The sequence below is a fragment of the Palaemon carinicauda genome, chromosome 38, assembly GCF_036898095.1.
Source record: "Palaemon carinicauda isolate YSFRI2023 chromosome 38, ASM3689809v2, whole genome shotgun sequence".
Classification (NCBI taxonomy): Eukaryota; Metazoa; Arthropoda; class Malacostraca; order Decapoda; family Palaemonidae; genus Palaemon; species Palaemon carinicauda.
This window is the reverse complement of record NC_090762.1, coordinates 52,788,972-52,814,019: the sequence shown is the minus strand read 5'-3', so window position 1 is coordinate 52,814,019 and position 25,048 is coordinate 52,788,972. Positions and strand designations below refer to the sequence as shown.

General features: G+C 35.8%; 1 long non-coding RNA gene across 1 annotated transcript in view; it reads left to right on the top strand.

Moving 5' to 3' along the window:
• LOC137630630 (uncharacterized) overlaps positions 1 to 22,328 on the top strand; it is a 372,657-nt gene extending 350,329 nt beyond the window's left edge. The window contains exon 3 of the long non-coding RNA XR_011041740.1: positions 21,685 to 22,328. This is a non-coding gene — a long non-coding RNA (uncharacterized lncRNA). The remainder of the gene's footprint in view (positions 1 to 21,684) is intronic.
• The last annotated feature ends 2,720 nt before the right edge of the window (positions 22,329 to 25,048 follow it).

Genomic DNA, 25,048 nt, shown 5'->3' with positions numbered 1-25,048 from the left:
ACCATGTTGATGAACTCATGAAGGGCCTTGATCGTTGTAGGAATTGGGAAGGTCTTCACTGCCTCCACCCCGGAGGTCATCGGACACACACCCGTCGAGAGATCTTGTGTCCAGAAAGTCCACTTTCTTTGCGTTGAATGTCAACTTGTCGAGCAAACAACCAATCTGTTCCCCTGCAAGCATTTCAGAACCGCCCGGATGTGGTCCCTGTGTTCCTCCTGGGACTTGGAGAAAATGCGGATGTCGTTGACGTAATAGCAGTAGAATGGCAGGTCTCATGATGCTATCCATCAGGCACTGGAAGGTAGCCCCTGCATTCTTGAGGCCGAAAGTGGAGAAGGAGAATGTATGTTCTGATGGGTGTGATGATGGCCGTCTTCAGGACTTCATCCGGGTGGATGAGGACTTGGAAGTATTACTTGAGGAGATCCATCTTTGTGAAGATCCTTGCCCCGTGGAGGGCGCCGTTGAGGTACTGTGTGTTTAGCAGGGGTTAGTAGTCCGGTGTCTTGATGAGGTTGAGGCAGTGATAGCCCCTGCAAGGTCTCCAAGTCCCGTAGGGTTTCTTCACCATGTGAAATGGGAGAGGCCCACGGGCTCACCGCTCTCTTGCAGATCTTCATCCGTTCCATATCGTCAAAGGTGTTCTTGGCTTCTTGGAGCTTCTGGGGGATAGCCGGCGAAACTTAGCGTGTGTGGGGGGTGGGGGGGGGGCTCGTAGTGGTAATGTGATGCTGTGTTTGGCTGATGCTTCAGCTAACTGGTGAAGTTCTCATTTGAAAACATTGGGGGAACTGTTGCAGGAAGGTGGCATATCGATGAGTGGTAAGTGAGCATATGGTGGGTATGCTCAAACCGGCGGTGAGTGGGCATGAGTGGCATGTTCCTGTGTCGAAGAGGCGCTTCTGGGTAATGTCCACCAGCAGTCCGTTGTGGGCCAGGAAATCTGCTTCCAGCAGGGGATGTCTGACATAGGCGATGACGAAGGGCTAGGTCTAGGAGCGGCTCATGATAGATATCTCCAACATCCTGGTTCCATATAAGCGGATTGGGGTACCGTTCGAGTCCACCAGCGGGGTGGTAGCGTGGGTGGGGCGGCCGCGGTCCTTCTTTGAACGTGGGAAGGTTGAGTGCAGATCGCCGATGTCTACCATCATCTTCCGACACAACACGGTGTCGCGGAGGTAGAACCCCAACTTACAGGATTCCATGATGTTAGCGGCCAAGTAATGTTAGGGGTGGCCGCTGTCGTAGTTTTTTAAACTTGCATGAGGACCAACATCTAATGGCTTCCTTCCTGAACGTCTGATTATAGTACCAGGCCAGGTTAGGCTTTTTTTGTTGTCCTGGCTGCATGGGTCTCCTCCAATGCACGGCGTTGATCATCTGTGCATCCGGCTTCTCCAAATCGTCTGCTCCTTAGTGGGACGCTGTGTCATAGGAACTGTTTATCTCATCTTGCATTATGCTGTCTAACGCACCAAAACGCGATGTGCGGAGTCGTTAGTCTGTTAATGGTATCAGGTTCCTGTGTTTGTCATGTACATGTAGATGGCAGAGGCAAACCACTCAGGGAAAAACGTCAGAACGCTAGCGTTGTGCGTGGTGCTGAATCTGTTAGTGGCGTTTTGATGTCGACCAGGGAGAGGAACTTTCAGTAAGCCCGAGGCGTCGTATGATTCCATTGAAAGCTTTTTGAAGGTAAAGCATCTGTATTGAGTCTGTTAATGGCATAGCCAAAGTTGCAAAGTTACCGTCCAATCTAGAAGGTCACCAGTTGTGAGGGCATGAGTGAGAGACAACTGAGATCTGACATGTTTATTGCTTGTGAAATTCAAAGTACATTAAGGTGTGCGGACGGCAAAGGAGTGCCTGAGTTGGGGCAGCGACCTCTGCACACACAAAGGTCAAGTCTGACTGGCAATTTGTGTTTCTTTTACATTTTTACAAGGAAATTGCAAAGCAACAAATATGAGATAAAACATGATATATACATCGGCGACAAGGCCGGAAAATTTTACATACAAAGATATATACTAATATTCTGTAGCGAATGCAGGTTAGAAATAATGTGTAAATAACACAGATTCTTCTGGGTGAAATCCGGAAAGATGATGTCTTTACATAGTATTTATTGTAAATGAGGTTGTCGGTGGATTAATATAAATTAGTCTACTTTTCATAAAACAAGATGTTAGGATTTGTTTTGATTATTAATTGCCTTATTGATGATTGACCTTTTTTATATCCCCAAACGTCTGATAATCTGCCACTCGTTAGCCCCGTCCAGAGTTCAGGAAATCATCAGAACGAACGAACATGCGAATCATTAGCCTTTTGACCGATATTGTATTAATTTGTGTGCAAAGTGAATATATTCAAACTTACCAGATTATTTTTTTTTATTTAAAGAATCTAAAGCACATGATAAAACAGCACAGCGGAACAAAATATCGAATTTCTTTATTAATATTAATTGTTATAATGAAAACTATCGCCAAAACACATAACAATGGATCAATTATAAAAAAGAAATTTATTCCTGCATCATAAGATTATATTTGATCACTATTCATATTCTTTAATTATTATTATTTACTTTATTCCTAACTCTACAAACGCTTACAATGGACCAATTGTAACTATTTTTTCTTCTTTATTCTTTCAACAAAAGATTATATTTCATCACTATTCATATTTTTTAATTGTTGATGTTGACATTATTCCTAATTTTACAAATGCTTACAATGGACCAATTGTATCACTTTTTATTATTCTTACATCAAAAGATTACATTCCACCACTATTCATATTCGTCAATTGTAAATATTGACTTTATTCCTAATTCTGGTAACACCAATTCCACCGAATTTGAAATCGAGGCTACGAACTGATTCAGCCAACGAAATCACCTACTTCAAATTGTAGTAGGGACAATTCCTTATTTTTCCTCTAGGTTTCCTAATAATTTTTTTTACCCATTCCAATAAAAGCTTAAAGGAATGTATAATGGATCCACAGAAAAGGTGAATTTCCTTTCTATTTTCTAGTCGTTCGCAGCTGTGTCCATTTTATTGCAAAACCTTTTCACAAGAAAAGTTTATATTTATCCGGTAAGAACTTACCGAGGGTATTTCAGTTTCAGATGATTCTGAACAATTTTATTCTCTACAAGTTTGCGATGGGGTCGAAAATAAGGGAGTTTTGGGCTTGGCCGTCATTATACGTGAATCCCTGAATGAATTTTATATATATGTCAGTCGCCAAACTACTTGATATAGTAATATTTGTATGAGTCTTTAACTTGTGCATAAAAGTAAATATGGAATTTGAACTTTTGATGTCATTCTACTGATGCAAATGTAGAAACTAAAAGAAAACGTACGCATTTTTCTGTTTAAGAAAACGAGTGATTTCTTATGGGTAACTAACATTTACACAATCGTAGCTAGCCAGTACCACCATTGTTCACTAAATTGTTCAGCCCTTTACACTACCTCCGCTCCCTCATGCTCTCTTGCATCGTGCTTTCCAGCATCTTAACTCTTACTTGATAATGAAACTGCAGGGTTTCTTCCCCGATACGCATGTGCACTGGAAGGCCTCACAGTGCCAGGCCTTCTAGCCCAAATTCAATTTCTGTTCATAAGATTTAAACTGACAAAAGTTTCTTCAACAAACTTTCTCCCCTCTTCATTTTTACAACTGGACCCCTTACCAAAAAGCATATTTAAACTAGACATTGTTCTTTAAATTAGTACTCCAGACGACTCGAAAAAAAGAAAAAAAAAACAGTTGAATATATATATATATATATATATATATATATATATATATATATATATATATATATATATATATATATATATATATATATATATATATTTATATATATATTTATATATATATATATATATATATATATATATATATATATATATATATATATATATATATATATATATATATATATATATATATATATATATATTTATATATATATAAATATATATATATATATATATATATATATATATATATATATATATATATATATATATATTTATTTATATATATATATATATATATATATATATATATATATATATATATATATATATATATATATTATTACTAGCCAAGCTACAACCCTAGTTGCGAAAGCAAGATGCTATAAGCCCGAGAGCTCCAATAGGGAAAAATAGCCCAGTGAGGAAAGGCAATGAGTAGATGAGGAGAACAAATTAACAATAAATCATTCTATAAACAGTTACAACATCAAAACAGATATGTCATATATGTAAATATATGAGTATATAAATATATATATATATATATATATATATATATATATATATATATATATATATATATATATATATATATAAATATATAAATATATGTATATATATATATATATATATATATATATATATATATATATATATATATATATATATATATATATATGAATACATGTATACATATGCAAATATATATATATATATATATATATATATATATATATATATATATATACATGTATATATATATATATATATATATATATATATATATATATATATATATATATATATATATATATATATATATATATATATATATATATATATGTAGGAATTACAGGTGAAGATATAATATTTGGTGTGCAGCAGGGTCCAAAAAACATCAGTTAAAAGGCCATAATTTATTTAGAGACGTTTCGAACATTGCAATGTTCATTATCAATCTGTAAAAGATAATATAAAATTCTTAAAATTTGTACAATAATTTAAAACAAAATAGTAAAAGAGTATTAAAACATTATTGATTTTATAACGGAAAATCGTAAAAAAACTAAAACAGTAAAACAAAAGAGAACCAGTGCTCACCAGACCAACCATAGGAAAAGGTGAAGAACGAATGAGTAAAAATTGTTACCCACCTACGACTTCAGTTATGCTAAGAAAAGAGGAGAGGCAGAGATATTAGAGTTTAAAGAAGGAACAAGCCGTTTGATATATAATGACTCAAGGGTAGTTAGAAATTCGCTTTGTTTTGTCCCACCAATAATTTTAAAGTGTTTTTTGTTTACTTGTATTTTGCACATGGCGGCATGATTCCTTATATTCGAAAATTCTGGGTTACCAAGTCTCTGACCAGTTCTAAAGCTGTATCCCATATGGCTACAGTATCTCACCTGCAACAACCTTCGGCAAGATCCAACATAGATACCGGGACATCCCGGGCACTTGAATTTATAAATTATGTTGGACCTCATGAAGGTCTGCAGTTTGTCTTTGTAGCCAAAAAATACATTAATTTTGAGTGGATTGATTGGGATTAGTTTGATGTTGAGGCAGCCGAACTCTTTTTCTATTATTTTCTTAAGTTTGATGGAAAACTTGTTGTCAGATAAGTAAGGAATTGTAGCGAATGTCAGTCCCGGTATCTTTGTTGGATCTTGCCGAAGGTTGTTGCAGGTGAGATACTGTAGCCATATGGGATACAGCTTTAGAACTGGTCAGAGACTTGGTAACCCAGAATTTTCGAATATAAGGAATCATGCCGCCATGTGCAAAATACAAGTAAACAAAACCTCGCTCTCCACATCAGCACACCCACGGATGCCTACGCCCACCTCCTCACGTCGTACCCGGAAGTTTACCGTCCAGAACTTCGCCAAACGCCCAGGGTTCCTGCCAAGCACGGCATTTATCACCATATCAAGACGACGGGACCCCCAGTCTTCGCAAAATTCAGACGTCTGGCACCGGAACGATTGGCAGCCGCCAAACAGACGTTCGCCGAAAGGGAGGAAATGGGCCTTTGCCAAAAGGCCTCCAGCCCATGGTCGTCACCTTTACACATCGTTCTGAAGAAAGACGGCTCCCTCTGTCCGTGCGGGGAATACAGGCGCCTGAACATGCAAACAGAACCGGATCACTACCCCCTCCCAAACATTGCCGACGTGACCTCCTACCTGCACAAAGCGAAGGTTTTCTCTACGCTCGACCTCCTGAAGGGGTATTATCAGGTGCCTATGAACCCAGAAGACATCCCCAAGACCGCCATCACCACTCCGTTTGGTACATACACCTTCAATTACTCCTGTTTTGGCCTTCGTAATGCTGGGGCAACGTTTCTACGTCTCATGGATGGCATCTTAGGGGACCTCCCTTTCTGTGTATGTTATGTGGACGACATACTTGTGTTCTCCTCCTCAAAAGAGGAACACCTCCGTCACCTGCGCATCGTGCTCGACCGCCTGCAACAAAACGGCCTTGTAGTCAGGTACGACAAGTGTACCTTTGGCGCCAACGAAGTGTTGTTCTTAGGGCACCATATCACTCCTGAAGGAGTCCATCCCCTCCCTGAGAAGGGTGCAGCTGTTCAGAACTTCCCCGCGCCCTCGACCGTCAAAGCTCTGCAGGAATTCCTGGGCATGATCAACTATTATCACCGTTTTCTGCCAGCCATTGCCGCCACTCTTGCTCCCCTCTACACCTCCCTCAAGGGCAAGCCAAAGGACCTGAAGTGGGGTCCCCTTCAAGAAGCAGCCTTCTGCAATGCAAAGAAGGCCCTATCAACTGCTGCGGCTCTCACTTTTCCTATCCCACACGCCCCTCTCCTTCTCTCCACCGATGCCAGCGACGTCGCTATTGGTGCAGTACTCGAGCAGGTGGTCAAAGGCTCGCCCCGCCCATTGGTCTTCTTCAGCAGAAAACTGTCCAAGGCAGAATCGGGTTATTCTACCTTCGATCGAGAATTGCTGGCGGTGCACTTGGCTGTCCGTCACTTTCGCCATTTCTTAGAAGGTACGCCCTTCGTCATTCGCACAGACCACATGCCTCTGGTGCACGCCTTCACTCGACAGTCTGACGCCTGGTCCGCCCGTCAATGCCGACATCTCTCCGCCATGGCTGAATACAATTGCACCCTCCAATACGTCCCTGGGAAAATGAATCCCGTTGCCGATGCCCTGTCAAGAAACACGTTGGCTGCCGTTCAACTGGGATTGGATTACAACGCCCTGGCTGAAGCCCAACGACAGGATCCAGAGTATCAAGCTTGTAGGACATCCTGCACGTCCCTCCGTTGGGAAGACTTTCCCCTCGAAGACTCTAACACCACCCTCTTCTGTGACATCAGTACTGGTAGACCGCGACCTTGGATTCCTGCTCCCATGCACCGACAGGGGTTTGATTTCATTCACGGCCTTTCACATCCCTCGTGCCGTTCTACTGCACAGCTGCTGAAGGCGAAGTTCATTTGGCACGGCATTTCTAAGGATGCTAAGGATTGGGTCTGCGCCTGTACTTCTTGCCAAACTTCCAAAGTACATCGACACACGGATTCAGGAGTGGGCACCTTTCCTCAACCTCATAGTCTATTCGCACACATTCACGTCGACGTTGTAGGCCCCCTACCCACATCACAAGGACATCGTTACCTGTTTACCGTCATCGACCACTCCACTCATTGGCCTGAAGCCATTCCCATGGAAACTGCAACGTCCGCCTCATCTACATCTGCCTTACTCTCTGGATGGATTTCAAGATTCGGTATCCCTGAGCATATTACTTCTGACAGGGGAACCACTTTCACCTCTCAATTGTGGACGTCATTAGCGAATCTCCTGGGCATCACCCTACATCAGACAACGGCCTGCAACCCCGCTGCCAATGGAATGGTTGAACGTTTTCATCGCACCCTCAAAGCAGCTTTGATGTCACGCTGCAAGGATTGCAACTGGTTTACTCAGCTTCCCTGGGTCCTCCTGGGACTAAGGACCACTCCTAAAGACGCCCTCGACGTCTCGGCAGCTGAAATGGTGTATGGCGACCCGTTGGTCGTCCCTGCCGAATTTTTTCCTTTTACAACCTCCTCTGATGATCTCCAGCGCATACGTCACGTCGTGGGAAAATTTACTCCGTGCCGCCAGACTTACAAGCCCCCAGCGGAGCATCACATACCAACGGACTTGCACTCTGCAATGCACGTCTTCCTGCGCAACGACACTAGCAAGCCACCATTAACGCCCTCTTATACGGGCCCTTTCCTTGTGATCCGACGCAGTCTGAAAGCATTCCTACTAAACATTCGGGGCAAAGAAGACTGGGTCTCCATTGATCGTCTAAAACCTGCTTATCTTCTGCCAGATGACCCGCTACAGTTCGCCTCTCCAGATCAGGGCGCCCTATTTAACATGTACAGTATGTCATTTTTAAGGGGGGAGCCATGTACCAACCGTGTGTCACACAATTGTACATAATTCCTTTTGCATAAATTATGCTTGTATCTTCGCTCTTCCCTCGCACTAAACGAACATGAAAATTCATATCTGCTGTTTTCCTCTGTAACATTGTCTGTCTTGTTAACTTGTTATGTCCTGTTGCCTTGAGGTTTTGTATATAAAGGAGAGTGTTCTATAACAATATAACTCAGTTGAGTTCACAACCCTCTATCGGCCCGTCACAAGTACAGCACTTTCTCGAAGTTCCACGAGCCGACGGTAATTTCCACCTAATTTAATTGAACCTTCAATTCCACAGTACATTCTTAATGCAATCCAGGTCATCAACATATACACATATATAATCCAAGAACGATCCAATTAATATCCTCTATGTGGTCCAGATCATGATCATCATCCACATAGAATATAATCCAAAAACAATCCAATTCAGATTCTTTATATTGCCTAGGTTATCATTATCCATGTATATATAATACAAGAACAATTCAATTCAAATTTTTTATATTGTCAATGTCATCATCCTCCACATAAATATAATCCAAGAATAGTGTAATTCTATTTCTTTATATGGTTCAAGTCATAATCATCCACAAAGATATAATCCAAAAACAATCCAATTCCAGTTTTTTATATTGTCAAGGTCATCATCATCTACATAAATGTAATCCAAGTGGAAGACAATTTAAATTCTTTATATGATCCTGGTCATCATCATCCACATAAATATATTCCAAGAACAAGACAGTTCAAATTCTTTATATGGTACAGGTCATCATCATCCTAATAGAAATAATCCAAGAACAAGACAACTCAAATTCTTCATATGATGCAGAACATCACTATCCTCATGAATATAATCCAAGAACAAGACAATTCAAATTCTTTATATGGTCCAGTTCATCATCATACACACACACACACACACACACACACACACACACACACACACATATATATATATATATATATATATATATATATATATATATATATATATATATTTAATCCAAGAACAAGACAATTCAAAATTATTAGATGATCCAGGTCATCATCATCCTCATAAATATAATCCAAGAACAAGACAATTCAAATTCTTTAAATGGTGCTGGTCATCATCATCCACAAAAATATAATCCAAGAACAAGACAATTCAAATTCTTTAAATGGTGCTGGTCATCATCATCCACAAAAATATAATCCAAGAACAAGGCAATTCAAATTCTTTATATGGTTCAGGTCATCATCATCCTCATAAATATAATCCAAGAACAAGACAATTCAAATTCTTTATATGGTCCAGGTCATCATCATCCTCATAAATATAATCCAAGAACAAGACAATTCAAATTCTTTATATGCTCAAAGTCATCACCATCCACATAAATGTAATAAAAAAACAAGACAATTAAAATTCTTTATATGGTCCAGGTCATCATCATCCTCATAAATATAATCCAAGAACAAGACAATTCAAATTCTTTATATGCTCAAAGTCATCACCATCCACATAAATGTAATGAAAAACAAGACAATTCAAATTCTTTAAATGGTGCTGGTCATCATCCTCCACAAAAATATAATTCAAGAACAAGACAATTCAAATTATTTATATGGTCCAGGATATCATCATCCTCATAAATATAATCCAAGAATAAGACAATTCAAATTCTTTATATGGTGCTGGTCATCATCATCCACAAAAATATAATCCAAGAACAAGACAATTCAAATTCTTTAAATGGTGCTGGTCATCATAATCCACAAAATTATAATCCAAGAACAAGACAATTCAAATTCTTTATATGGTCCAGGTCATCATCATCCTCATAAATATAATCCAAGAACAAGACAATTCAAATTATTTATATGGTCCAGGTCATCATCATCCTCATAAATATAATCCAAGAACAAGACAATTCAAATTCTTTTTATGGTCCAGGTCATCATCATCCTCATAAATATAATCCAAGAACAAGACAATTCAAATTCTTTATATGGTCCAGGTCATCATCACCCTCAAAAATATAATCCAAGAACAAGACAATTCAAATTATTTATATGGTCCAGGTCATCATCACCCTCATAAATAAAATCCAAGAACAAGACAATTCAAATTATTTATATGGTCCAGGTCATCATCATCCTCATAAATAAAATCCAAGAACAAGACAATTCAAATTCTTTTTATGGTCCAGGTCATCATCATCCTCATAAATATAATCCAAGAACAAGACAATTCAAATTCTTTATATGGTCCAGGTCATCATCATCCTCATAAATATAATCCAAGAACAAGACAATTCAAATTCTTTATATGGTGCTGGTCATCATCATCCTCATAAATAAAATCCAAGAACAAGACAATTCGAATTCTTTATATGGTCCAGGTCATCATCATCATCATAAATAGAATCCAAGAACAAGACAATTCAAATTCTTTATATGGTCCAGGTCATCATCATCCTCATAAATATAATCCAAGAACAAGACAATTCAAATTCTTTATATGGTCCAGGTCATCATCATCCTCATAAATAGAATCCAAGAACAAGACAATTCACATTCTTTATGTGGTCCAGGTCATCATCATCCTCATAAATAGAATCCAAGAACAAGTCAATTCACATTCTTTATATGGTCCAGGTCATCATCATCCTCATAAATAGAATCCAAGAACAAGACAATTCAAATTCTTTATATGGTCCAGGTCATCATCATCCTCATAAATAGAATCCAAGAACAAGACAATTCAAATTCTTTATATGGTCCAGGTCATCATCATCCTCATAAATAGAATCCAAGAACAAGACAATTCAAATTCTTTATATGGTCCAGGTCATCATCATCCTCATAAATAGAATCCAAGAACAAGTCAATTCAGATTATTTATATGGTCCAGGTCATCATCATCCTCATAAATATAATCCAAGAACAAGTCAATTCAGATTATTTATATGGTCCAGGTCATCATCATCCTCATAAATATAATCCAAGAACAAGACAATTCAGATTCTTTATATGGTCCAGGTCATCATCATCCTCATAAATATAATCCAAGAACAAGACAATTCAGATTCTTTATATTTTCCAGGTCATCATCACCTTCGTAAATATAATCCAAGAACAAGACAATTCAAATTATTTATATGGTCCAGGTCATCATCATCCTCATAAATATAATCCAAGAACAAGACAATTCAAATTATTTATATGGTCCAGGTCATCATCATCCTCATAAATATAATCCAAGAACAAGACAATTCAAATTATTTATATGGTCCAGGTCACCATCACCCTCATAAATATAATCCAAGAACAAGACAATTCAAATTCTTTATATGCTCAAAGTCATCATCACCCACATAAATATAATCCAAGAACAAGTCAATTAAAATTCTTTATATGGTCCAGGTCATCATCATCCTCATAAATATAATTCAAGAACAAGACAATTCAAATTATTTATATGGTCCAGGTCATCATCATCCTCATAAATATAATCCAAGAACAAGACAATTCAAATTCTTTATATGGTCCAGGTCATCATCATCCTCATAAATATAATCCAAGAACAAGTCAATTCAAATTCTTTATATGGTGCTGGTCATCATCATCCTCATAAATATAATCCAAGAACAAGACAATTAAAATTCTTTATATGGTCCAGGTCATCATCACCCTCATAAATATAATCCAAGAACAAGACAATTCAAATTCTTTATATGCTCAAAGTCATCATCACCCACATAAATATAATCCAAGAACAAGACAATTCAAATTCTTTATATGGTCTAAGTCATCATCATCCACATAAATGTAAACCAAGAACAAGTCAATTAAAATTCTTTATATGGTCCAGGTCATCATCACCCTCATAAATATAATCCAAGAACAAGACAATTCAAATTCTTTATATGCTCAAAGTCATCATCACCCACATAAATATAATCCAAGAACAAGACAATTCAAATTCTTTATATGGTCCAGGTCATCATCATCCTCATAAATAAAATCCAAGAACAAGTCAATTAAAATTCTTTATATGGTCCAGGTCATCATCACCCTCATAAATATAATCCAAGAACAAGACAATTAAAATTCTTTATATGGTCTAAGTCATCATCATCCACATAAATGTAATCCAAAAAACAAGACAATTGAAATTCTTTATATGGTCCAAATCATCATCATCCACATAAATCATCGTTCACATAAATGTAATCCTAAAAAAAAAGACAATTCAAATTTTTTATATGGTCTAGGTCCTCATCATCCACATAAATATAATATAAGAACAAGACAATTAAAATTATTTATATGGTCCAGGTCATCATCATCCACATAAATATATTCAAGAACAAGACAGTTCAATTTCTTTATATGGTCTCCTCTTTAAAGTTAACATTAATGGCATTGATCATGACTTGTTTGTTGATGTTCCACAACTTTAATTCATTTCGGTTCGGACACGTTCCCCCCCCCCCCCCTTCTGTAGGTGCATCTTTCTGCTCGAATTTCTAGCTTTGGAGTCTCCCTTAGTTTAGCCTAAGCTTCACCGCCAATCACTTGGTTCAATTTAAGGTCGTCACGTTCAAGGTTTCTCCCATTTCACAACATGAATGGAATTTCGTTTATGGACATTGCCATAGTAATTTGCATGGGAAGAATGGCTTCAGTCCAGAATCTGTGAAATACTCTAGACTCTGTTATCATGCATCTTGCTATGGCCAGCAAACTCTTATTTAGACGTTCAGCCCTTCCATTTTACTAAGGAATGAAAAGGATTGTCAGACGTCTCTCTATTCCCTTCTCTTCAGGAAAATCCGAGAATTCCTTGCTGACATACTCTCCCCCATTATCAGCGTGGGGGCATAGCAAAAGTCTGTTGTGTGTCTTCTCTGCCTTGGCCAAGTCTTGCTTGACTTTCTCCATTGTTTCACTTTTATTTTTCATTGTAGAAATTTCACTGGTCGTCCAAAAAGGTGGCTTCCTTTTGCATTCGATGATGGTTCAGGAATCTGACAAACATCACTAAGTGTTATTTTTAGCATTGCACTACTTCTTGATTCACTTGCAGATATTACCTTATTATTGGACTTGCAGATATTAGCTTATTTTTGGACTTAACTTCCATGCATGTTGTTCAGTATTCAAGTTATCCCTTTGCTTCACAAACCTCGGGTAAGGCTAGTACATGTCCAAATCTGTGCCACAAATTTATCGTTGCTCTATTCCCTGTGATCTCTATATCATCATTCTTAAATTTTCTTTCATTTCCTTGTAAAAATTGTCTTGGCTTTACATTGATACATCTTCGCTGCTTCATTCCAGTATCCTTTCAGAAATACTTCTTTTACGTCTTTCACTTGTTTGACACCTTTGTATGTAACGAACTTGAAACCCTTTTCATTGAACTTTTTTTCAGACATCAGGTTTTGATCTAGATTCGGGGCATATTATACTTCGTGTAATTTTAATTCATATCCACCATATTGGTCTTTGATTTTCCCTTTTTCTCAACCTAGAACTGGAGACTTCTTTCCCTCGCCCTACTTTACGGCACCTGTGATGCTACTGTCAAAATCAACAATTATATCTTTATAAGGTGTCGTGTGATCACTAGCACCAGAATCCAAGTTCCATATTAATTGGAAATCTTCTTTCACTGATGACGTATTCACAATTGCATTCACTTTTTCCGTCTTTTCACTTTTATTTTCAATTACTGCAACTATTGCCTTTTTATCTGTTCTGGTTTTGTCAACTTTTCCTGATAGCTCCTATTCTTTGGATTCACTTTCTCTTTCTTTATCACTGTCATATTTTGCTTTCTTTCCCCATTTGCTCTTCCTTCTTTTATTTTTTCGTCTTCCGGATTGTGTCTCCCTTCTTCTTTATCTCTTCTTTCTTCATTATCTCTTCTCTCTTCATTGTCTACTTCTTTCTTCATTATCTACCTTTTTCAAATTTTGACAGTATTTTGCTTTATGTCCAGGCTGGCTACAAGCGTAGCAGACGAATCTTTTGTCCTTTCACTTAAAATCTCTTGCGCCTTCTTCTCTTTTATAATTTGTGATTAAATTTCCCTCTTCTTTACTTGAGTCTCTTCTGAAGTTCGTTTTATAAACTGAAAATTTCTCGTTATTTCTTACCAGCAGTTTATTTTTCCTCTCCTCGCAAAGAAGCACTGGATTTGCAGTTTTAATATTTAAATCTTCAATTTTTGAGAATTGTGACTATACGAAAATTTTATATTTGAGAATATGTTTAAGACCTCTCAGCACAAACACAGCTGCCATCGAGGGATTCCTCCCCTAAAACTGCATTTTCATCTCTGGCCAATCTGATTACATACGCTATATAATTCCTTATTAACATTTCTTCAGTTTTTCTGCATCTAATTAGCTCTTCGAGCACATCAACAATTTGAAATGTATCCATTTTTGTGAGGATATCGCTTAAAATATACCACGCTTCTTTTGCTTTGGTGCATTCAATGCTGTCGTCCAGATCTAAATTATCCTGGTTATCATCATCCACGTAAATATAATCCAAGAACAAGCCAAATCAAATTCTTTATATGGTCCAGGTCATCATTATCCACATAGATATAATTCAAGGACATTTCAATTCAAGTTCTTTATATAGTCCAGGTCATCATTATCCACATAGATATAATTCAAGGACATTTCAATTCAAGTTCTTTATATAGTCCAGGTCATCATCATCCATATAAATATAATGCAAGAAAAATCCAATTCAAGTACTTTATATGGTCTAGGTCATCATCTACATAAATATAATCTAAGAACAATCTAATTAAATTTCTTTATATGGTCCAGCTTATCATCATCCACATAAATATAATCCAAGAACAATCCAATTATTTTTTTTGTATGGTCCAGGTCATCATCATCCACACATATATAATCCATGACCAGTCCAATTCAAATTCTTTATGTGGTCCAGGTCATCATTATCCACATAAACATAATCCCAGAACAATCCAATTCAAGTTCTTTATATGGTCAAGGTTATCATAATCCATATAAATATAATCCAAGAATAATCCAATTCAAGTTATCTCTATGGTCCAGGTCATAATCCTCCACAAAGACATAATCGAAGAACATTCCTATTCAAGATCTTTATATGGTCCAGGTCATCATCACCCACATAATTATAATTCAATAACAAGCCAATTCAAATTCTTTATATGGTCCAGGTCATTCTCGTCCACATAAATATAATCCATGAACTATTTAACCCTTTCAGTATATATGGTGAAGAATATCATCATCCAGATAGATATAATCCAAGGACAATCCAATTCAAGTTCTTTATATATTCCAGGTCATCATCATTCACATAAGTATAATCCAAGAACAATCCATTTCAAGTTCTCTATATTTTCTGGTCATCATCATCCACATAAATATAATCCAAGAACAATCCGATTTAGTTCTTTTTTATGGTCCAGGTCATCATCATCCACGTAAATATAATCCAAGAACAATTCAATTCAAATTCTTTATATTGTCCAGGTCATCATCATCCACATAAGTATAATTTGAGAGCAATCCGATTCAAATTCTTTATATTGTAGAGGTCGTTCTCATCCATATAAATATAATCCAAGAACAATCCGATTCAAGTTATTAATATGGTCCAAGTCATCTTCACCCTGATAAATATTATGGAAGAACAATATGATTTTATTTCTTTAAATGATCCAAGTCACCATCATCTACACAAATATAATCCAAGAACTATATAATTCTATTTGTATTTATGGTTCAAGATATAATCATCCACACAAATATAATCCAAGAACAATCCAATTCAAGTTCTTCATATATTCCATGTCATCATCAAATACACAAATACAATGTAAGAACAATCCAATTAAAGTTCTTTATATATTGCAGGTCATCATCAACCTCACAAATATAATCTAAGAATCTAATTCAAGTTCTTCATATAGTACAGGTCATCATGAACCGTACAAATATAATCTAAGAACAATCTGATTCAAGTTTTTCATATAGTCCAGGTCTTCATGGACCACACAAATATAATCTAAGAACAATCCGATTCAAGTTTTTCATGTAGTCCAGGTCTTCATGGACCACACAAATATAATCTAAGAACAATCCGATTCAAGTTTTTCATGTAGTCCAGGTCTTCATGGACCACACAAATATAATCTAAGAACAATCCGATTCAAGTGTTTCATATAGTCCAGGTCTTCATGGACCACACAAATATAATCTAAGAACAATCCGATTCAAGTGTTTCATATAGTCCAGGTCTTCATGGACCACACAAATATAATCTAAGAACAATCCGATTCAAGTGTTTCATATAGTCCAGGTCTTCATGGACCACACAAATATAATCTAAGAACAATCCGATTCAAGTGTTTCATATAGTCCAGGTCTTCATGGACCACACAAATATAATCTAAGAACAATCCGATTCAAGTTTTTCATATAGTCCAGGTCTTCATGGACCACACAAATATAATCTAAGAACTATCCAATTCAAGTTCACATGGTCAAGATCATCATTATTCACATCAATATATTCTAGTCATAATATGTCCAAATCCTTTATTGTTCCAGTCAGTAATCCAAGATTCAGAATAATTTTCTACTGTAGTAAAAACTTCAATTAAGACATTTGGTACCGTCCTAAACAATATAACTAAGAAATTCAAACAAGCAACCCCCCCCCTCTCTCTCTCTCTCTCTCTCTCTCTCTCTCTCTCTCTCTCTCTCTCTCTCTCTCTCTCTCTCTCTCTCTCTCTCTCAGTGGTAAGGGAAATTAAAACAAAACATATATATTACAAGAAAACAAACATGATAAATCAATCCTTCGTAAGGTAACATCCTAAAATATTGTCTCTTAGGCCTATGCTTCAATTGAAAAGCAAGATTCTCAAATTCTGGACTAAATCACTTCTTTCCGTTGAGAAATCGTGAAGGATTACTGGAGGATTAGTTTCAATTTTTCAATTTGAACTACTTTTAGCTGTGTTATCTTTTTAAGTGAAAAACGTTGGCTGAGCGGCCCCCCCCCCTCCCCCCCCCCCCCCCCCAACAACGCCTGCACTACTGCCCCTTCCACCTTCTCATTGTCCGACTGACAGGATTTCAAACATTCGTGTGATGATAATATGAAGCTATCAATAGTAATGCTATATATTTTTCTTTTATTCGTTGTTGTGGGCTCTGGTCCAGCTTTGCGTTTGTCTCACGATGGTAAATCTAGTATTCACTAAAACTGTGGTGCTAGTTTCTCCTTGTTGCCCGAAGCTCGCTTATTTTGCCACTGGTTAATTAGAAAGAGATGTTGAAAGTTTTTTATTCTATTTTAAATCAGGGATAGAGCTCTACATCGTTCTTATTTTGCCTTTGGTTAATCCAATAGAGATGGTGACATTTTTTTTTTTTATTGTTAAATAACATCAGGGATATTACCCTAAGCAGACTTAATCCGGGGGAGATGGTGACGCTTTTTTACTAAAGGAAATCAGGTATACAGTGGTGACATTTTTTTAATGGAGATATTTGCCTAAGCTGTGCTTATATTGCCTTTGGTTAATCTGGAAGAGATGGTGACAGGTTTTTTTTTTTCTTTTTTTTTAATGAAATCAGGGATGAAGTAGTACACTAAGACTTATTTGCCCTCTGGTTAATCCGTTGGAGAAAGACAATTCATATTAAAATCCTGTATGGGTATGGATTTCTGGCGAAAAATAGTGTGTTTCTTTAATATTTCCCATACTAATTACTTGATCAAAATGGTATTTCAACACAGCACTCTATAGACCTCCTTCTAATTTTTGATACATTAACGCATTTTCAAATTCCGTTGATTCAGGAGTTTACTCTTGGCCTATTAAGCCCAAGCCAAGTGAATCGGGTAAGTAAGTAAAGCAATTTGAATATCTACACTCCCCCATCCCTCCCCTCTCTTTCCCTCCCTCTCTCTTGACCTCTTCCTATCCCTCTAGTAACCCCCTTTCCTAGTCTCTCCAGTGTCATTTACTCTACCTTTTCTGTAACCTGTTATATTTGTTAATAACTCATAGAATTCATGTGTTGGATTCTTGTTATAATTCTTATTAACATTTCATGATATTGTTGTATTTCGTCATGGTTATAAGGAGTTTATAGCCTTAAGCCTATGTATCCCACCTGATGAACCTGCCCTGAGGGCTTCTTAAATCCTTAAAGTTTCAAGTGATATACAGCTATGACTTGGAAAGATAGCCAAAATTCAATCTCATGATACAGCTTAATACACATCAACTTAATCTTTTTGTAACTTGTTAGATTTGTTATTAACTGATAGAATTGATATGTTGGATTCTGGTTTTAATTATTATTAACATTTCATGATATTGTTGTATTCCGTCAGGGTGTATAAGGAGTTTATAGCCTTTAACCTATTTATCCAACTTGGTGAACCTGCCCTGAGGGCTTCTTGTAACTATATAAAAATAATGAAACACACGTTTTCAAAATACAGGATTGATTGGCTTTACTGCTTTACCTCCTTGTAAGGTAGAGTTGACTGAAAATGTTACAGTGTATTGGCTCACTTAACCATTAACTATCGTAGTTTAGGTATCTACTATGGCGTGTGCCTAAGCAGTTTGTTGTCTGTATATATGAGGGACCAAAACTCTCGAATGTTCCTAGCGGACGAGATGCTCCCAGGACTAGCATAACGCAACACTACGCCACGCGACGGACCCACTCTAGAATCATCTTGTATAACTCATGCCTGTCAGAGGTCTGGCGCCAAAGCAGTATCTAGAACTTTCGTCCCAGAAGACAACAATATTCTCGAATTACAATTACATGAACATATAATGAAATGAATTGTTTTATTTTTACATCAATATAGATGAAAAAATAAGCCCTTTCCACAAGTTTTGTATTACATTATACATAAATTTAACGTACATATAACAATGTACCACAACAAAAAGAAGACGGTAGAGGCAATCTATACCCAATGTCTGAATATCACATAATCTGAAATGATATGTACAAGCCCGTAATGCATTCATGAGCAAAGTTAGAGCTCCAAATAGTATCTCAAAAACTACTGTATGCCCAATCACAAAATATAAGTCTATGCCTAAGCTCTGAATATCACATCACCAACACCAACCAAATTGCGACGTCTGTTCGATACCTTGACAGTGAAGCATTTGTTGACTGAATGCCCTACTTATAGCATAGAAAGAAATAGACATCTGTTTGAGGCTTTAGGTGAGGATTCTTGGACATGATGTGTCATACAATGCTAGCAGCATTTTTATATTTATTTCAGAAGCAGGTCTTCTGAAAGTTATTTAACTTTTATGACATATTTGCATTTATGGTTTTAATTGGCTATTCTTGTATTCTTCATTTATAATGAACGATATCGGTGTCAATGACCTTTGATGTCAGGATGCCAGAAAATTTTAAATCAATCAATCACTTGGAACGATAAGGTGAGAGTTTCATAACCGTGGGTGGGCATCGCAGATCCGTTGGCAGCTACCAGGCAGACTTTGGTAGAGGAGCAAGACTGATAAAAGGTGTTCCACCTAGAGAAAGGATCATCCCTATTCTAATTGATTTACACTGGCTGCCTATTAAAGCGAGAATTGAATTTAAAATATGTGCTATATCCCACCAAGTTATCAGAACCGGTCGTCCAAAATACTTAAGAGGTTTGCTACATATTGCGCAGCCAACAAATCGTGTCGACACGAGAATAGTTACAGATGATTTCAAACTATTGGAACCTAGATATGTGTCCACTGTAGGCTCCAGAAGCTTTAAATATGCGGCCCCGAGACTATACAATAAGCTCCCACGAGACATCCGAATGATTGAAGACATTAAGGCTTTCAAGTGGAAACTGAAGACTTTCTTATTCCGTGAGTAGTATGACAGTGACGATACAGTACATGGGCAATACGTGATATGAAACGTTGAATACTCTGAATGAAAAATATGGTGAATGTGTTTGGAATAGAGGATGAATCATGATATTAATGCATTTTTTTAATCATGACATTATTGATGAATTATTTATTACCTGATATAGTTTTCATATCTGATTTGGTGGTTGGTTTGTATCTTTCGGGAATGTCCTCATTTTCCCATTCTATCAGAGAGAGAGAGAGAGAGAGAGAGGAGAGAGAGAGAGAGAGAGAGAGAGAGAGAGAGAGAGAGAGAGCAAAAGTAGATCATTGTGCCTATTAATATTCCCGGTATTTTATATATTCTGTATTTATGGTTGGGTAACGGAAACATTCTTGGGCAGGGATGGTGAACCTGCGGCCTTCTGGACCACCAGGTGCGGCCTTCTATGACCTTTTAATATATATATATATATATATATATATATATATATATATATATATATATATATATATATACATACATATATATATATATATATATATATATATATATATATATTTATATATATATATGTATGTATATATATATATATATATATATATATATATATATATATATATATATATATATATATATATATATATATATGTATGTATACAAAAGCTATATATATTTCTTTTTTTTACATTGAACATTTTGTCTAAAATCTTTATCCAGGCACATACACACATTATATATATATATATATATATATATATATATATTATATATATATATATATATATATATATATATATATATATATACTCAAATAAGCCATATATATTTTTGATACATTAATGTCTGGATTCTCTTAACGACCTCGGGATCAGAGCCCCAAGCGAAATCACACAAATATACAAACGTTTTGGAGATAAGAGGGCCTCAAAGGTTACGCACAACAACTCCGAGTTCTGGCGCCTCTGGTGAAAGAATTCTCCAAAACAACGATCTCTGTTTTCAAGCTTATGGATTATATACAGGTGCTCTTATTCTCGTGTCTTCTGAATTAGGGAAAACTCAAAGTAGTAGGACAGCTAAGTGGGAAATTGTAGTAGTTCTTCCGTCGAGACATTTGGGTATCAATTATTCCAATTTATGATACTCAAATTTTGATGACCAATAGTTTTTTTTTTCTTTTTTTTTTTTAATTCTCTACCAGAGCCAGTAATATACAAACAGGAAGCATGGGCATGAAAACGAATTATGAGATTATTAATTAAATTTAGATTATCTATTATTTCTAGGTCTTACTTTGCGCCAATTTAACAGCCAGTTCAAAAAGAAGAATGAACTTTTGGATGACATAAATACGAACGAATAGCTATGGTAGATATGAGGACTTTGAAGATTTTTTCCCTCCAAACAACTATATTTCTCAAGTTAATATTTATTTGTCATGCATAGAGCCTAATAATTCCAATATTTACCCCTTTCTCTTTCTAACAGAAACACACAGAAAATGTATTCGCCGGCAAAAATACTATCGATTTTTATAATGACATTGCCCGTGAGACGTTGGGTGGAGATCATCTAATACTATGGGACAGCGCCCAGCCATTGTCTGACCTCTACAATGAAGAATGTGAAAAGCATGAAAGAAACACACCAGAAACATACATGTGGATTTGCAATGACATTAGACATATCGGATATATTATGAATGACCAATACCTCGATATGTATCTTCACACAATTTGCAATAAATTAGATGATTGATAATTACCCAAGAACAGGGGTGGGGAACCTTTTTGTGCATGAAGGCCATCTTACAATTCATCATCCCTCATAAAGGCCGCATAGAAATTTCTTAAAGTTATTTTATCCCTTAAGTAATTTATTAGTAATCTAATAAAAAGAATAGCTTTATAGAAATCAAAGGTATAATATTTTCAAATATTTTATTTATGTAAGAAGTTTTCAAGGTAATAAGTAGATGAATAATATCGAAAGCATGACATTTCAAATCATTTTAATGAAGAGAGAAGGTTTTTTGTATTCAAGGAACAAGTAAAGGAATAATAACCTTAAAAAATGATATATAAGCATCGAGAATGTAAAATATTTCCAATATTCAATAAACAGTAAGCAAGCATGAACTTTTTTTTATACATATTAATGACTTCTTTGGGGTTGCTTCTTTTGAGAAAGCATTTCGGTCTCAGGCTCTAGCATAGTGGTTCTTAGTCTCAATCAGTCCTCCAAATGCTCATCTGTCAACTGAGTTCTCAGTGAATTCTTGATTTGCGCCAAGTACGAAAATGTGAATTCACAACAGTATGTTGAAGAAAAACAGGAAATTAATCGTCGTGCATGTTCACGATGACAAGGATATTCTATCACGTTTTTCCAAATTTCGACGGGATTTTCTCTCTTGTCATAGACTTCAAGATATTATCCTCAGATATTTCAATAAGCTCCATTTGTAACTCTTCAGGAGCCTCTGATACATCAACAAAGTGAAGTTAAAAAGCGAGTTTCAGTGTGATGCTATGCTTTTCAAAATCATTGAATCTTTTATTGTATTCTTCAATCAATGTGTCTAAAACCAACTCATATTCTTTAAAATATCCATAGATATCCTCAGTTTCACTCATTACTTTCGTAAGCTGAGGAGTGTTCTTCTGAAAGTTTTGATTGCTCCAAAAAGGACTTGAAATGCAACAGTTTCTTTCTAAATGCCTGATTTTTCTGCCACACAAATACATTTATTTTTGCCTTGCAATGAAGTGCTTAATTAATTTTGTTTTAACATCACATCATATAATAAGGCAACATCTCTGTAAACATATGGATCTGATAAATCACAATACTCGTTTTCTTTGAAAAAGTCAATAATTTGCCTTCATAAAGAAAAAAATTTGACCAATACTTTCCCTTGCGACAACCAGCGTACTTTTGAGTGATATGGCAAATCTATACTAATTACTTCGCCCTCCATCCATCAGCATGCTTTAAAATTGACGATGCTTTGAGGCATTCCCTCGAATATAGTTAATAATGCTAATAATCTTTTGCAAAGTATCATTTAAAGTTACAGATTTTAAACTGAGATTTTGCTGGTGTAAAATACAATGAAAAGAAATCAGTGCATTTGGTTCTTGGTTTTTTTTCTTATGATGTCCAAAAAATCCTTCATTTTTAGCCATCATAGCTGGAGCACCAACCGTGCACACACTTACCAAATTAGTCAAATTTAGTATTATTTTATGACATTGCTCTTTGAAGTTGTTAAAAATATCTATTCCCCCGTGTCCTTACTTTAAAGGTGCCTAAAGCAAGCAATTCTTCATATAACTGAAAATCATCTTTTATGGCACGAATAAAATACAATACTTGTGCTGAATTAGAGGAATCTGTTGATTCATCCAAAGCTATTGAATAATATATATTATCTTTTTCTATTACATTTTTCAATTGATCTGTTACATTACAGGCCAATTTAGGCTGTCGATCTGTGTTAGTCCTTCATGAAAGAGGCACCTCTTTATACTTAATTTTATCGGGATCTATAAATCCTACCACTTCTAAAATACAGTCCTTTATGAGTTCTGCATCACTGAATGGCTTACCTTTTTTTCAAGCAAATATGCAACTTTATACCTTGCTTCTGTCGTAGCATTCCCTTGATGTAACATAGACTGGAAAAACTGTTTTTGCTTCTGTTTTCCATTTTTCAGTTCTTGCAGTGCTATTTTTCGAGGGTCGCCCTCTAATTTGGCATATTTATTTTCTTTATGAAGAGCACAGTGTTGCTGTGCATTTAATATATATATATAATATATATATATATATATATATATATATATATATATATATATATATATATATATATATATATATATATATATATATGATAAATTTTGCACATTTTTACGTGTTTTTCATACTCAAATAAGCCATATATATTTTTGATACATTAATGTCTGGATTCTCTTAACAACCTCGGGATCAGAGCCCCAGGCGAAATCACACAAAGACAGTAGCTTGGCTCCGGCCGGGAATCGAACCCTGGTCGGCAAGCTTGTATAGACAGTGGGTTAGTCACTGTCTATACAAGCTTGCCGACCAGGGTTCGATTCCCGGCCGGAGCCAAGCTCTTGTCATTGTGTGATTTCGCTTGGGGCTCTGATCCCGAGGTCGTTAAGAGAATCCAGACATTAATGTATCAAAAAATATATATGGCTTATTTGAGTATATATATATATATATATATATATATATATATATATATATATATATATATATATATATATATATATATATATATATATATAATGTGTGTATATGCCTGGATAAAGATTTTAGACAAAATGTTCAATGTAAAAAAAAAGAAATATATATAGCTTTTGTATACATACATATATATATATATATATATATATATATATATATATATATATATATATACATACATATATATATATATATATATATATATATATATATATATATATATATATATACATATATATATATATATATATATATATATATATATATATATATATATATATATATATATATATATATATATATTAAAAGGTCATAGAAGGCCGCACCTGGTGGTCCAGAAGGCCGCAGGTTCACCATCCCTGCCCAAGAATGTTTCCGTTACCCAACCATAAATACAGAATATATAAAATACCGGGAATATTAATAGGCACAATGATCTACTTTTGCTCTCTCTCTCTCTCTCTCTCTCTCTCTCTCTCTCTCTCTCTCTCTCTCTCTCTCTCTCTCTCTCTCTCTCTCTCTGATAGAATGGGAAAATGAGGACATTCCCGAAAGATACAAACCAACCACCAAATCA